Source organism: Cervus elaphus, chromosome 11 (assembly GCF_910594005.1).
Source record: "Cervus elaphus chromosome 11, mCerEla1.1, whole genome shotgun sequence".
Taxonomy (NCBI): domain Eukaryota; kingdom Metazoa; phylum Chordata; class Mammalia; order Artiodactyla; family Cervidae; genus Cervus; species Cervus elaphus.
Window position 1 is genome coordinate 40,351,904 of NC_057825.1, and position 15,700 is coordinate 40,367,603.

The window sequence follows — 15,700 nt, forward strand, 5'->3', positions numbered from 1 at the left end:
CTTGGGTAACAGCCACACACATTCTTCCCTATATAAGCATTATAAAATTAACCTGAAGCCCTGAAAAGTGAAAGTGAAAGTTGCTCAGTCGTGTCTATCTCTTTGTGACCCCCATGGACTGCAGCCTGCCAAATTCCTCTGTCCATGGAATTCTCCAGGCAATACTGGAGTGGGTTGCCATCCCCTTCTCCAGGAGATCTTTCCAAGCCAGGGATTGAAACAGGGTCTCCTGTATTGGCAGAGAAGTTTTTTTACCGTCTGGGCCACCAGGGAAGCCCTATGAAGCCATAAACTTAAACTTCTTCACTGTTGACCTCTAAGACTTCGCAATAACAAATTATACCATCTCTGGAGAGCTGCTAAACATCTGGAACCGTAAGCCTCCCCAATCTTCCCTCCAAAATTTAGTCCATTTTTTCTGATTCTAGGCAATTCCTTATTGGGTCTCCTCTAGTCTCCCCTCTCCCAGGTTTCAGCCAACCACAAAGTACCAAACCTACTGGGCATGAAACTTCTACTGATCCTATGAGAGAGTCCCTTGTCATTTGTTTTCAGACATAACTCTTGTATTTGATTATCTCACATTTATCAGTTTGCCAAGCATACATGTGTTTGCAATGAAGAGTGGAGGTAAGAAGATCAAAGATACTCAAGTGAAGAGAGGCTGATCTGACATGGATAAACTCTATCATATGGCCATATGTTTGGTCTTTCCCAACAATGTGCCATGTGGACTCACTATTAAATACTTTCAGGGTGAAAAACATAATTTTGAGACAAAAACATATGAACAGCTAGTACTTAGCATGGAGACTGACATACAGTGGGTACTTAATAAATTTATCAGTGTCAGAATATGGGACCAAAATTGTAGCCCAAACTTACATGCTATTTTATCCAAAGAAGTAATTACCAAACTGTTTTGATTGCATTCCTAACGCATACACCTTTCAGCATGTAACACTGTGTGCACAACTAGACATAATATGTCATTTTTTTAAATAAAGTATATTCAGAGTAATAAAAGTGGAATGGAATTTTTAAAATATATAAATGGAAGTTCTAATATTGGAACCAAGATATTAATCATCTTAAATAGATGGGAATGTCATGCCAGTAGTTGAGCCTCAAAATTCATTTTTGGAATTTCTAAATCAATGAGGAGATGTACATCAGAAATCTAAAGTATCAAATTGACTAAACATGTTATATTTTGTTTGAGGGCTATTTTAAAGGTAGCGCTTATATTATGAGGATGTCTAGGTTTCTAGAAAGTTGCCTCCAACAAAACAATAAACACTAAGATAATATTGAGAAGTCTTAATTTAGGATGAACTCAGAAAATGACAACTTTTCTCTATTTTTCTCTAGGGGGTTCAGCTCTTTAAGTCATTAACTTTTTTTTATGAACCAGAAAAGAAGAAAAAGTTAAAAAAAATTCTTTTTTAATCAGTAGTTTTCAAGTATAAGTCACACCAGTTTTTAATCTTCCTTCAGGATGGAATTCCTAGAGAAAGAAATGGCAACCCACAACAGTATTTTTGACTGAAGAATTCCATGGAGAGAGGATCCTGGTGGGCTATAGTCCATGGGGTCACAAAAAATCAGACACAACTTAGCCACTGAAAAACAGCAACAAGCAAAGTGAAATTGGTGGACAACATGAATACATAGAAAAAGTAAGATATCAAAAAGAGAGGAAAATTACTCACTGTCATATGTCACTGGGCTGATGACTAGAAATCATTTCCAAAGCCAAACCTCTTAGAGGTCCATTACCCAAATAGTTCAGAACTTCATAGATTTTTTTTTAGAACCAGAAACACCTTCAAAACTATTGGTCCAACACCCCCTTTCTACAGAGGAACCCAGTTCCCAAGCAGTTCGTGCACACATCTAGTGGTAGAATTAGGACTACAGCTCACATGCCTGATCCTCATTTAATTCACTGTGCCATGCTGCCTAAATAGTGACTTGATAAAAAATAAATATTTGCTTAACCACAAATTTTTTGTGGAAGGCACTTTTCCAAGTGCTTCATAAGTTCTAGCTTCATTATCACAATGACTCTATTAGTTGGATTCTACTATTTTATTTTTTCTATTGCAGTGATTATTTATTGATCAGCTTTATTGAGGTGTAAATGGCCAATAGAATTATAAGATATTTGAGTGTATATGATTTGCCATAGATATGCATTGTGAAATGATTCCCATCACCAAGTTAATTCACACATTTGTCAAATTAGGTTACAGTACTATTGCCTCTGGTAGAGATTAAGACACTTAAGTGAAGGGAGCTTAAGTAATTTGTCAAATATAACATGACAAGTGAGAAAGTTTGGCTATTTATTACTTACCTCATTACTTCATTCTGAGAAAAAGAAAGGAAAGTTTCAAAATCATATCCAAGTTAAAATTAAATAAAAATGAGGTATCAGAAAAGCTATTTTCATTGGCTAACATATTGCAGAGTTACTTTTATTCCTTTCTGACGTATTGAATAATTTCATTCTCTGCCTATTCAGCAAGCATTTCGTGGGGACTTTTGTGTGCCTGCCACCATGCCAGAAGCTTGAGGACTGAATGGAACATTCTGGTGGACTAAGCTTGGAGGGAGAATTATTTTACTAATAAAGGCTGAGAAGAATGTGATCACAGCAAATACAAACAAGCTAAGCTGGGGCAGAGCAAGCCCAGACTGTGGTGGAAAGCGATGGCCCTGTTCCATTGAACTTGGAGTCCAGAGCAAGTCAATATCGTCAGGTGATAGTAAGACCTGATAACCTTCTCTATTTTCCTCTTCCTCATCACAGGAGAAGATATGGTGATGCAGGAACAGGCACAGGTAAAATATTGTTATTATCAGAGATTCAGACAGACCACCATCCTGGCTCCCTTGGTGGGGGTGGAAATATGGAAGCACAATTTTCTCTTGTGGGAAGAGTGTTGCCTCTGATCTACTTCTGTTAAGGATTTGAGAATATCTTATATCCATGGACCAATGCTAAAATTCTATACTTGGTTTTCAGCTCTCCTCAAACCTTGATAGAAATATTTGAGGTGAGGTGCGGGCTCATGGTTCTCTTACTAACTATTTATCTATTCTACAACTTGAATTAATGACTTGAGCAGTGGCTGTGCAGCGCTGGAGCAGCGAGCCCCAGGGAGGAAATACCCCACGTCTGAGGTCAGGAGTGTGGCATAAGGGGATACCCCACGTACAAGGTCAGAGAAATCCTAGTAAGATGGTAGGCACTGAGAGAGCATCAGAGGGCAGACAGAAACCACAATCACAGAAAACTAACCAATCTGATCTCATGGACCACAGCCTTGTCTAACTCAATGAAACTGTGAGCCATGCCGTGCAGGGCCACCCAAGACAGATGGGTCATGGTGGAGAGTTCTGACAAAATGTGGTCCACTGAAGAAGGGAATGGCAAACCACTTCAATACTTTTGCCTTGAGAACCCCATGAATAGTATGAACAGGCAAAAAGATAGGACACTGAAAGATGAACTCCCCAGGTCGGTAGATGCCCAACATGCTACTGGAGAAGAGTGGAGAAATAACTCCAGAAAGAATGAAGAGATGAAGCCAAAGCAAAAACAACACCCAGTTGTGGATGTGACTGGTAATAGAAACACCCAGTGCTGTAAAGAGCAATATTGCATAGGAACCTTGAATGTTAGGTCCATGAATCAAGGAAAATTAGAAGTGGTCAAACAGGAGATGGCAAGAGTGAAAGTTGACATTTTAGAAATCAGTGAACTAAAATGGACTGGAATGGGTGAATTTAACTCAGAGGACAATAATATCTACTACGATGGGCAAGAATACCTTAGAAGAAATGGAGTAGCCATCATAGTCAACAAAAAAGTCCGAAATGCAGTACTTAGATGCAATCTCAAAAACCACAGAATGATCTCTGTTCATCTGCAAGACAAACCTTTCAACATCACGGTAATCCATGTCTATGCCTCAACGAGTAATGCTGAAGAATCTGAAGTTGAACGGTTCTATGAAGACCTACAAGACCTTCTAGAACTAACACCCCAAAAAGATGTCCTTTTCATTATAGAGGACTGGAATGCAAAAGTAGGAAGTCAAGAAACACCTGAAGTAACAGGCAAATTTGGTCTTGGAGTACAGAATGAAGCAGGGCAAAGGCCCATAGATTTTTGCCAAGAGAATGCACTGATCATAAAAATCACCCTCTTCCAACAACACAAGAGAAGATCCTACACGTGGACATCACCAGATGGTCAACACTGAAATCAGATTGATTATATTCTTTGCAGCCAAAGATGGAGAAGCTCTATATAGTTAGCAAAAACAAGACCAGGAGTTGACTGTGGCTCAGATCATGAACTCCTTCTTGCCAAATTCAGACTTAAATTGACAAAAGTAGGGAAAACTACTAAACCATTCAGGTATGACCTAAATCAAATCCCTTATGATTATACAGTGGAAGTGGGAAATAGATTTAAGGGATTAGATGTCATAGACAGAGTGCCTGATGAACTATGGATGGAGGTTCCTGACATCCTACAGGAGACAGGGATCAAGACCATTCCTAAGAAAAAGAAATGCAAAAAAGCAAAATGGCTGTCGGAGGAGGTCTTACAAATAGCTGTGAAAAGAAGAGAAGCAAAAAACAAAGGAGAAAAGGAAAGATAATTCCAATCTGAATGCAGAGTTCCAAAGAATAGCAAGGAGAGATAAGAAAGTCTTCCTCAGTGATCAATGCAAGGGAAGAGGAAAACAACAGAATGGGAAAGACTAGAGATCTCTTCAAAAAAATTAGAGATACCAAGGGAACATTTCATGCAAAGATGGGTTCAATAAAGGACAGAAATTGTATGGACCTAACAGAAGCAGAAAATATTAAGAAGAGATGGCAAGAATACACAGAAGAACTGTACAAATAAAGATCTTCATGACCCAGATGATCACAATGGTGTGATCACGATCCAGATGATCATGATGGTGTGATCACTCATCTAGAGCCAGACATCCTGGAATGTGAAGACAAGTGGGCCTTAGGAAGCACCACTAGAACAAAGCTAGTCGAGGTGATGGATTCCAGTTGAGCTATTTCAAAACCTAAACAATGATGCTGTGAAGGTGTTGCACTCAATATGCCAGCAAATTTGGAAAACTCAGCAGTGACCACAGGACTGGAAAAGGTCAGTATTATTTCCAATCCCAAAGAAAGACAATGCCCAAGAATGTTCAAAATACCACACAATTGCACTCATCGCACATGTTAGTAAAGTAATGCTCAAAATTCTTCAAGCCAGGCTTCAACAATACGTGAACCATAAACTTCCAGATGTTCCAACTGGTTTTAGAAAAGGCAGAGGAACCAGAGATCAAATTGCCAACATCCGCTGGATCACCAAAAAAGCAAGAAATTCCAGAAGAACATCTGTTTCTGCTTTATTGACTATGCCAAAACCTTTGACTGTGTGGATCACAGAAAACTGTGGAAAATTCTGAAAGAGATGGGAATACCAGACCACCTGGCCTGCCTCTTGAGAAATCTGTATGCAGGTCAAGAAGCAACAGTTAGAACTGGACGTGGAACAACAGACTGGTTCCAAATAGGAAGAGGAGGACATCAAGGCTGTATATTGTCACCCTGCTTATTTAATTTATATGCAGAGTACATCATGAGAAGTGCTGGGATGGAGGAAGCACAAGCTGGAATCAAGATTGCTGGGAGAAATATCAATAGCCTCAAATATGCAGATGATACCACCCTTATGGCAGAAAGCGAAGAAGAACTAAAGAGTCTCTTGATGAAAGTGAAAGAGGAGAATGAAAAAGTTGGCTTAAAGCTCAACATTCAGAAAACTAAGATCATGGCATCTGGTCCCATCACTTCATGGCAAATAGATGGGGAAACAGCGGAAACAGTGGCAGACTTTAATTTTGGGGCTCCAAAATCACTGCAGATGGTGACCGAAGCCATGAAATTGAACGACACTTATTCCTTGGAAGAAAAGTTATGACCAACCTAGACAGCATATTAAAAAGCAGAGACATTATGTTGCCAACAAAGGTCTGTCTAGGCAAGGCTGTCGTTTTTCCAGTAGTCATGTATGGATGTGAGAGTTGGACTATAAAGAAAGCTGAGCCCCAAAGAATTGATGCTTTTGAACTGTGGTGTTGGAGAAGACTTTTGAGAGTCCCTTGACCTGCAAGGAGATCCCACCAGTCCATCCTAAAGAAGATCAGTCCTGAGTGTTCATTGGAAGGACAGATGTTGAAACTGAAACTCCAATATTTTGACTACCTGAGGAGAAGTGACTCATTGGAAAAGACCCTGATGCTGGGAAAGATTGAAGGTGGGAGGAGAAGGGGATGACAGAGGATTAGATGGTTGGATAGCATCACCAACTCGATGGACATGAGTTTGAGCAATCTCCGGGAGTTGGTGATGGACAGGGAGGCCTGGTGTGCTGCAGCCCATGGGGTCACAAAGAGTAGGACATGACTGAGCTACTGAACTAAACTGAACTGATAGCTTAAATTTAAGAACTGTGACACGATTTCACAGGAGGATGTTAGCCTTCTTTTGGTTTCTTAAAGCCAGAAGGGAAAAGAAAGTGGAGACAAGTATATGTGGAGCAGAGAAAATAAAGCACCAAAGACTCTCACGGCCCTCTAGACTCTAGATTGCCTGGAGTATTAACACCAAGGAGACCATCTTTATCCTTAGGTGGACAGTGAAAGTCAGAAAACTGAAAGCTGTCTACAGCAGCAGTGCAGCAAGATAGAGTGTGCATGCATGTTCATTTGTGTCTGACTCTTTGGGACCCAATGGACTGTATGTAGCCCGCTAGGCTCTTCTGTCCCTGGAGTTTTCCAGGCAAGAATACTGGAGTGGGTTGTCATCTCCTCTTCCAGGGGATCTTCCCGAACAAGAGACTGAACTTGTGTCTTTTGCATATCTTGCACTGGCAGGCAGATTCTTTACCACTGTGCCACTTGGGGAGCCTAATATAATGCATGTCTGTTTATATATTGTATATATTTTCATGCTTTACACATAGAAAAAGGTTTGCCACCAAGAACAAAACTTAGCACCTTTGATAGCTGCCTATTTCTGAAGCTGTTGGGTATATGTAATTGCTGTTCTTGCTTTTCCCCACTCAAATGGAGATCAAAACATTTGAGTATTGATTAAGTCTTTAATTGTTACCCCAAACCATTCATCTTTTAGTGGGGCAACAAGAACTCATGGGCATTGAGAAACTTACCTGCCTGCATTGAAACCACTGCCTTCCCAGGGCATCAGGCTGCCTTCCATAGCATGCGCCATACAACTAGCATATGGATGGCTTTGGGTAAGATGAGGAGAATGAGTAAAAATGGATGTTCCATTCACTGGATCTCTCAAGAACTATTCATATGAAAAGGAGTTAGAAATTTTCTTTTATTATAAAAGGATACTGAGAATATTGGGCCCCTGAAAGATCAAGTATCTATTCAAGTTCACTGTACATCCAATGAATAGTACAGCTGGGGATAATTTGAACTTGGAATGTTCCCGCCAATTCCACAGCCCATGCTCTGTCTACTGTACATACTTATTCTGATGGGTGATTTGATTTTTCACATCAGACACCCATCTGGGGCATGTTTACCTTTCTCAATCACATCTTTAATGAGTTAAATGGAATTTACCTCATTTTATTACGATTATCTGAAAGATTTAGCCTCTGTTTTTGAGTAGGCATGTTAAAGCACTTATGTATGTTTTATGTGTCTTCCTTAAAATACTAAGAAGTTTAAAGTGCATACAAAATATTTTGAAGTGCTTTCATGCTTATTAATGACCCTGCTGATGGTAGTCATTCACTGCATCTGGCTAGAGTGTTGCTTGCAACTATGAGCAGTGAGGAAGACACATCTCTGAAGAATCTTGGCCTATACAGTACTGAGGAAATGACTCAAGGCTCCAGGATGCCATCCATAATCACTGCTTTTGAAACCAAAGTTGCAAAATCTGAGGGTGGCACTACTAGTGAAATTCCTCTGTCACATCTGCCTACGTGACACCATCAGTCAAGATTGAATATCACAGCCTGGCTCTGAGCAATAGCACTAGTATAAAAAAGAGCTTTGATGCCTCATTGATTTAGAAAGGTTAAAGAACAGTACCAGATTACCTAGATCATTCTTCCCTACTTCAGACAAGCGTTCGTCATATTAAAAGAAGGTTAGTTCATTGTTTGTTTCCAGCAAATTTCCTAATCAATTTCACTGAGGACACTGCTAAATAAGACTCTGATCTGTAAGAAACATTGTCCAAACATCTTCTGTCAGAATGAGATAAGATTTTCCTCAGTGTTAAATGCAGAAAATATTGGAAAATAAAATAAATTCCTCTTCATTCAATCAACTAGAACAATAGTTTTGAAACTGTTTAAGATATCAGCACTCAGGACAATAGCTCAAGAACCACTGGGAAGACACTGGAGGAAGGACTCTGGGTCTCCCAGCACCTCTGAAGAGAGCAGTGTCATCTATACTTATATTTAACATTCTACATGAAATTTATTTTGAAAAATGAATATGGGAGGAAGGAAGGATGAATAGGCAGAGCACAGATTTTTTTTTTTTAGGGCAGTGGAACTACTCTGTATGATACTATGATGGTAGATCTATGTCATTATTCATCTGTCCAAACTCATGGAATATACATCACCCAGAGTGAGTCTTAAGTAAACCATGGACTTTGGGTGATAATGATGTTGTTGTGGATAATAATATAGGTTCATCAGCTGAAGAACTCTATAGCGGGATGTTGATAATAGGAAAGCTTATGTATGTGTAGGGGTAGGATGTATACAAGAAATCTCTCTATCTTCCCCTCAATTTTGCTATGAACCTAAAACTACTCTGGACAATAATATCTATGAATTAAAAAAAAAAGAATGCTGCAAACTCCTAATGTGCTATGGAATCTTCACCCCCTAAGCAGTTAAACTGTACTTTTCTCATGCCTGGAATCTCTCCCTTAATGTACTTAGTTAGCACTGTCCTATATTCACACCCCTTATGAGAAAGCAGATGTTGTGTTGGCATATGGTGCCCACTCATAAATTTCTGTAACCTTTCCCTGGTAAACAAATCACAGGCAATGATGGGTTCCAGTGACCGGCCTTCTTAGCTTTCCCTGAGGAGCTCAGGAGCTCTGGTCCCATTTGTTCACCTCGGGTGGGCGAGCCAGTGCCATGGGCATCCATCCACTGACAGCAGGCCCAGATGGAGGCAGGGACAGGACAGCAGGCTGGATCAAGCCCTGAGAGCTGCACTCAGCCTTCCACCTGGGAAAGCCAGAGGTGGGAGCCTGCGGTCCTCTGCAGCCTGCAGAGGAACTGAGCCAGGGGCTTCAGATGCATGGGGTACTCTGAGCTGAGTGGCCCTGAAGAAGGGGGGTGAATGGCAGAAAATAGAGCTACTGATTAGTAGATCCTGATGCAAGTCCTAACTGATTAGATCACAGAACACCCAGAGGTATCTTTGAAAATCAGAGGAAGAGCTGCCTCTCCCGACATAAACATCACAGTGTAGCTTCAGTATTCCTTTTCATTCTGAAGACTGCAGTGACTCAAATGGTCTGATCCTGTATGATCCTGCATTTGCACACATTTTGCTTGTCACTGATTTGTGTCAGTCTTGTCTCCTCCTGATCCATGCTGCAGACAATCTGAGAACACAAACCATGTGTTCTAAAACTATTCCTTTTAGAGCACAAACCTGGCCACGTTCTGTGCACTTGTATTCAAGTATGGACTAAATGACAGAGGGAAGGCCACTGTCACGGACTTTTTTCACATCAGTAACAGCAACTAACACTGATGTCACACCCCATTGTGTTTGTACAGTCACAGTGGATAATCTGCTTTCATGTGTATTACCTAATTTGATAGGCATGTGCATTGCCTAATTGGCCTCTTACACAGAATATACACTGAAACTGTTGTTTCAATGATTTGTCCAAAGCCATAGAGATCTGAGATACGAAAGAAGGATAGAATTCACATTTCCTAACTCATTGTCCAGTTTCGGCTACAGTTAACCTGAACTTTTCTTGTAGTATAAGCCAGTTGTTTTTTCTTTACAAAAGAATTCAGGCAGGTAAGCAGTCACATTGATGTACCTTGGTACTGGGATAGCATCAGAAGTGCTCTGGAAATGATGCCCAATTGTGAGTATAGAGCCTTATTTAACTCTCTATCCTAACACTCAGCCGTATGGTTACATGCCTCTTCTGTTTTGAAAGCTGAATCTGTGGTCCCACAAGGAGCTTGGCTAACTATGGAGAGCTGGAAGTGTACACATAAAGATAATAAATGTGTCCTATCTTGAGTAGCTTATGCCATCAATGAGGCCATGAAGGAAGATGCCTCAAGCTCTGAGCAACCAATGGGGAAAAGACTTCACAGGTGGGTGACTATTAGGCAGGACGGAGTTCAGTTCAGTTCAGTCACTCAGTTGTCTCCAACTCTTTGCAATCCCATGGACTGCAGCACACAAGGCTTCCCTGTCCATCACCAACTCCCAGAGCTTGCTCAAACTCATGTCCATCCAGTCAGTGATGCCATCCAATCATCTTATCCTCTGGCGTCCTCTTCTCCTCCCACTTTCAATCTTCCCCAGCATCAGGGTTTTTTCCAATGAGTCAGTTCTTCACATCAGGTGGCCAAAGTTTTGGAGCTTCAGCTTCAGCATCAGTCCTTCCAAGGAATATTCAGGACTGATTTCCTTTAGGATGGACTGGTTGGTTCTCCTTGCAGTCCAAGGGACTCTCAAGAGCCTTCTCTAACACCACAGTTCAAAAGCATCAATTCTTCAGTGCTCAGCTTTCTTTACTGTCCAACTCTCACATCCATACCTGACTACTGGGAAAACCATAACTTTGACTAGACAAACTTTTGTTTGCAAAGCAATGTCTCTGCTTTTTAATATGCTGTCTAGGTTGATCATAGCTTTTCTTCCAAGGAACAAGTGTCTTTTAATCTCATGGCTGCAGCCACCATCTGTAGTGATTTTGGAACCCCAAAAAATAAAGTCTACTAGTGTTTCCATTGTTACCCCACCTATTTATCATGAAGTGATGGGACCAGATACCAAGATCTTTGATGAATGTTGAGTTTTAAGCCAACACTTTCACTCTCCTCTTTCACTTTCACCAAGAAGCTCTTCAGTTCCTCTTCACTTTCTGCCATAAGGGTGGTGTCAACTGCTTATCTGAGGTTATTGATATTTCTCCCGGCAATCATGATTCCAGCTTGTTCTTCATCCAGCCCAGTAGTTCCCATGATATACTCTGCATATATGTTCTCCAGTAAAGAGTATCCTGACGAAAGTGAAAGAGAAGTGTGAAACAGTTGGCTTAAAACTCAACATTCAGAAAACTAAGATCTTGGCATCTGGTCCCATCACTTCATGGCAAATAGATGGGGAAACAATGGAAACAATGACAGACTTTATTTTGGGGGGCTCCAAAATCCCTGAAGATGATGACTACAACCATGAAATTAAAAGACACTTGCTCCATGGAAGAAAAGCTATGACTAATGTAGACAGCATATTAAAAAGCAGAGATATTACTTTGCTGACAAAGTCCATCATCAAAGCTATGGTTTTTCCAATAATCATGTGTGGATGTGACAGTTGTACCATAAAGAAGGCTGAGCACTGAAGAACTGGTGCTTTTGACTGTCGTGTTAGAGAAGGCTCTTGAGAGTTCCTTGGACTGCAAGGAGAACCAACCAGTCCATCCTAAAGGAAATCAGTCCTGAATATTCCTTGGAAGGACTGATGCTGAAGCTGAAGCTCCAACACTTTGGCCACCTGATGTGAAGAACTGACTCATTGGAAAAAACCCTGATGCTGGGAAAGATTGAAAGTGGGAAGAGAAAAGGATGACAGAGGATGAAATCGTTGGCTGGCATCACTGACTGGATAGACATGAGTTTGAGCAAGCTCTGGGAGTTGGTGATGGACAGGAAAGCCTGGTATGCTGTGGCCATGGGGTCTCAGAGAGTCGGACATGGCTGAGCAATTGAACTGAACTGAACTGAACTCTGCATATAAGTTAAATAAGCAGGGTGACCATATACCTCTTTGTTTTACTCGTTTCCCAATTTGGAACCAGTCTGTTGTTCCACGTCCAGTTCTAACTATTGCTTCTTGACCTGCATACAGATTTCTCCGGAGGCAGACAAGGTGATCTGGTGTTCCCATCTCTGTAAGAATTTTCCAGTTTGTTGTGATCCACACAGACAGGATGAAGAGGGGGTGCCAAATAGAGTTACAGGCAAAGGAATAACATTAGCAAGAGGTGAGGGGAGATGCAAGAACATTGCTTTTTCAAATAACTGTGGGTTTACTCCAGTCCTCTACTTTGATATTTTTCTTCTTCATCCGTCAACGCTTTCTAAAATTCAATCACTCAACAAATATATATTGAACTTTATTTTATATTAGATACTTCCCTTCCTTTACTTCCCATCCCCATTTCTGGCTACCTCACACCTGCGTGACCTTCCAAGCTGGTGAAGAATCTGCCTTCCAACCAGGAGATCCAGGTTCAACCCCTGGGTTGGAAAGATCCCCTGGAGAAGGAAACTGCAACCCACTCCAGTATTCTTCCTGGGAAATCCCATGGACAGAAGAGCCTGGTGGGCTACAGTCCATGAGGTAACAAAATGTCAGACACAATTTGGTGACTAAACAGCACCACATCTGTATAACCACAAGTACTTTTCTACAATAGATCACAGTCCCTGGTCACTCAACATTGATTTATGAGTATGTGTTGATACATACTTATGTGAGACAAACTGTTGGGTGTTGTACAAAGTCTAAAACTCTATAAAAAAAAAAAAAAAAACCCTGTCTTCAAGGAGTTTGAACTCTTGTAAGGAAGATTAGACAGGCATGAAAAGAATAATAATTCATGGTATAATATAAGTGCCGCATAAGAGGTGTAAAATGAATTATAGGCATTTGCACAGTGTAACAGAGCTCCATTATGACATGGTTCATTAGTACATGCCTTTGGATATACTATAAATCAACTCTTGATACACACAGAAATAATGAGTGAATCAATTAGGAAGAGGAATCCTTTTTATTCCAGATGAAGCAGAGATGGCAGAACCAAGATCTAGATTTCAAGTTCAGTTTCTAGTTTCAGTTCATCATCTTTAATGGTGTCATAGGTCTCCTTAAGATCCAAAACAATGGGATTGTGGCAGCTGACACTGAAAGAGGGAGCTGAGACTTAGGTCAAATTGCAGTGAATCATTATCACAGGCAGGGTCAAAGGAGTATGTGGAGATTTTCTATGTCACCCAGGAAGGTGGGAGGAGCACTGAAGAACCAGACCACCACTTGGGAAGACCACCAGGGCTGAGGTACAGAGAAACTAGGACATGATTAGTCAGAGTCATCCTAGGGCTTACTCACATGGCTGCATACATGCTCATGACTTTAGCTACCATCTTTATATAACCTACTCTGACTTCCTCTGAGATCTAGGTTTATAAATTTATCTAGTTATAGAGTGAGAAACCCAAGAACTATTCTGGTCATTGCCTCTCCTGCTTCCCCAGGGCCCAATTGTTACCAATTGACATAAATTGATCTCTGAAATATCTCTTGATGGCATCCATTTTTATACCTCTGTGCCCTTCCATCTGGCCTAGGAAGTCCAGTAGCTCCCTACTGTAGCTCCCTCCTAGCTGGTCTAGTCACAGTTGTTCTGACTTCTTTACAATCTATTTCCCACACTGCTCTCAGAGATATCTTTGCAAAATGAAATATGACTACGTCACTCCCCTGATATGACATTTCCATTGCTTCCCATTGCCCTGAGAAGAAAACCAAATAGTTAGCATACATCAAGGGTCTCGCTTTATCTAATATAAACTGCCTCTCTAATCTCATTACCCATCTTTCTCCCCAGCCTGCTGTAATTCAACCATAGTGACCTCTCCCTGGTATCAAACATGCCAGACTCCCCCTTTGTTGGCCTGCCCCCTGTATGCCTGCTAGCCTTGTAGTTCTCCAGCCTCAAGACTGAAGACAGAGCCCAGAGACAGTGACAGAGACATCAACAGCTTATTGGATAGGAAGTTTTACATAAAGTTCCAGGAGTGACACCTCACCATGCACAGCAGATGACCAGCAGGACGTGGCTAGTCATTGTTACTGGGGAGAAAAGGAGGTTACCGTTTATAGGGAGAATTGACCGGACTAGGGACTAGTAAGCTCTATAATTAAAAGAACGGGATGGTCCTGTGAGTAGAGCAGGGACTGCTTGAGTAGGGAGTTACAGAAAGCAAAAGAAAGCCATCTTGAGTGACCAGACCGTACACTCCTGTGGGTCCTGGCTTATGTGTTCCTGCAGCCTGGTATGGTCATCTCCTCCCTTCTGCAGCCACTTCCCTTGACTCCTGCTTCAGCCTCACCCATCTCTGACATCTCAGCTCAGATCCCAAGTCCTTAGTAATGCTTCCCTAAACTCCATCTTCACTCATCCCCTTCATCAAGTGAAATTCTTTACATTCATGTTCTCCCAGGTCTGAGTTTCCTCTTCAACTTGCTAATCTCAGTTTGTAATTTAACATTTACCAATGTGATTATCTCTCTTTCCATGTAAACTGTAATCTCTGTGAGAACAAGAGGTACCTCGGCTTTTTCTTTCCATCTTTTCCATCTTATTTCCAGTGACAATCAAAGCAGTCTGGTATGTCATCTGGTAGGTGCTCAACCCATATATGTTAAGGATACTACCAGTAGTATTTTGGGTAAACATCCCCCCTAGAGATACATAGATTTTTATTATATAAATTAAGTCACACTCACAGACATTGATTGGTTTCACTGAAAAACACAAATGAAATGGTTCCTTTTGTTGACATAGCATTGTACTTGTAAACATAATTGAAGTAACATTCTTAGCTAAGACAAGGAAGTGGTAGATTTTCTGATGATTCTGATTTAAGCCCTTCAGATAGTGCAATTTCTAAAGAGACCTAAACTCTTAAAAATAGAAACCCACTGAGGTGGTATAAGAGATCATAGAAAGGTAAGGAGATTCTGGATGGCACCTGTGACCTGTGACCAGCCTTCTGTTGACTCCTAGACCTGAGGCTCACAGGAAAGTAGGGCTGGCTGGGGAGGAAGGCACAGACTGGACAAAGTCCTGTGTGCATATGTTCAATTTGAACATTTCCCATGATAACTGCAGAATTTCAAGGCGAGAAGCTGGAAGGAAGATTAGCAATTCATTAGTGGCCAAGTTTGAAAAGTCACCATTGTCACAGTCTAATGAGGCTTTATAGTCTAAATCTCCAAGAAAGAAACAAAACATCTCCATTAGCTGGTGACAAATATCCTTGTGCAGTTCTGGAACCAAGATTTTGTTGATTGCTGACACTTGAGAGAGGGTTGTGATTCATATTATGAAAAGAACTAGATTTTTTTTAAGGAGATGCAACTTGGTAACTAATTTTTGTCTCTCTCTGCCAGTGTAACCGTTTGAATGTTAATTTAATTTTACAGAATATCATTTATGTAAATGTAATTAGAAGGGAAACATGATCTGGAGATGCACAGCACCAAAGAAAATTTATTACTCCAAGGGGTATTGCTCTAATCATTCAACTGCA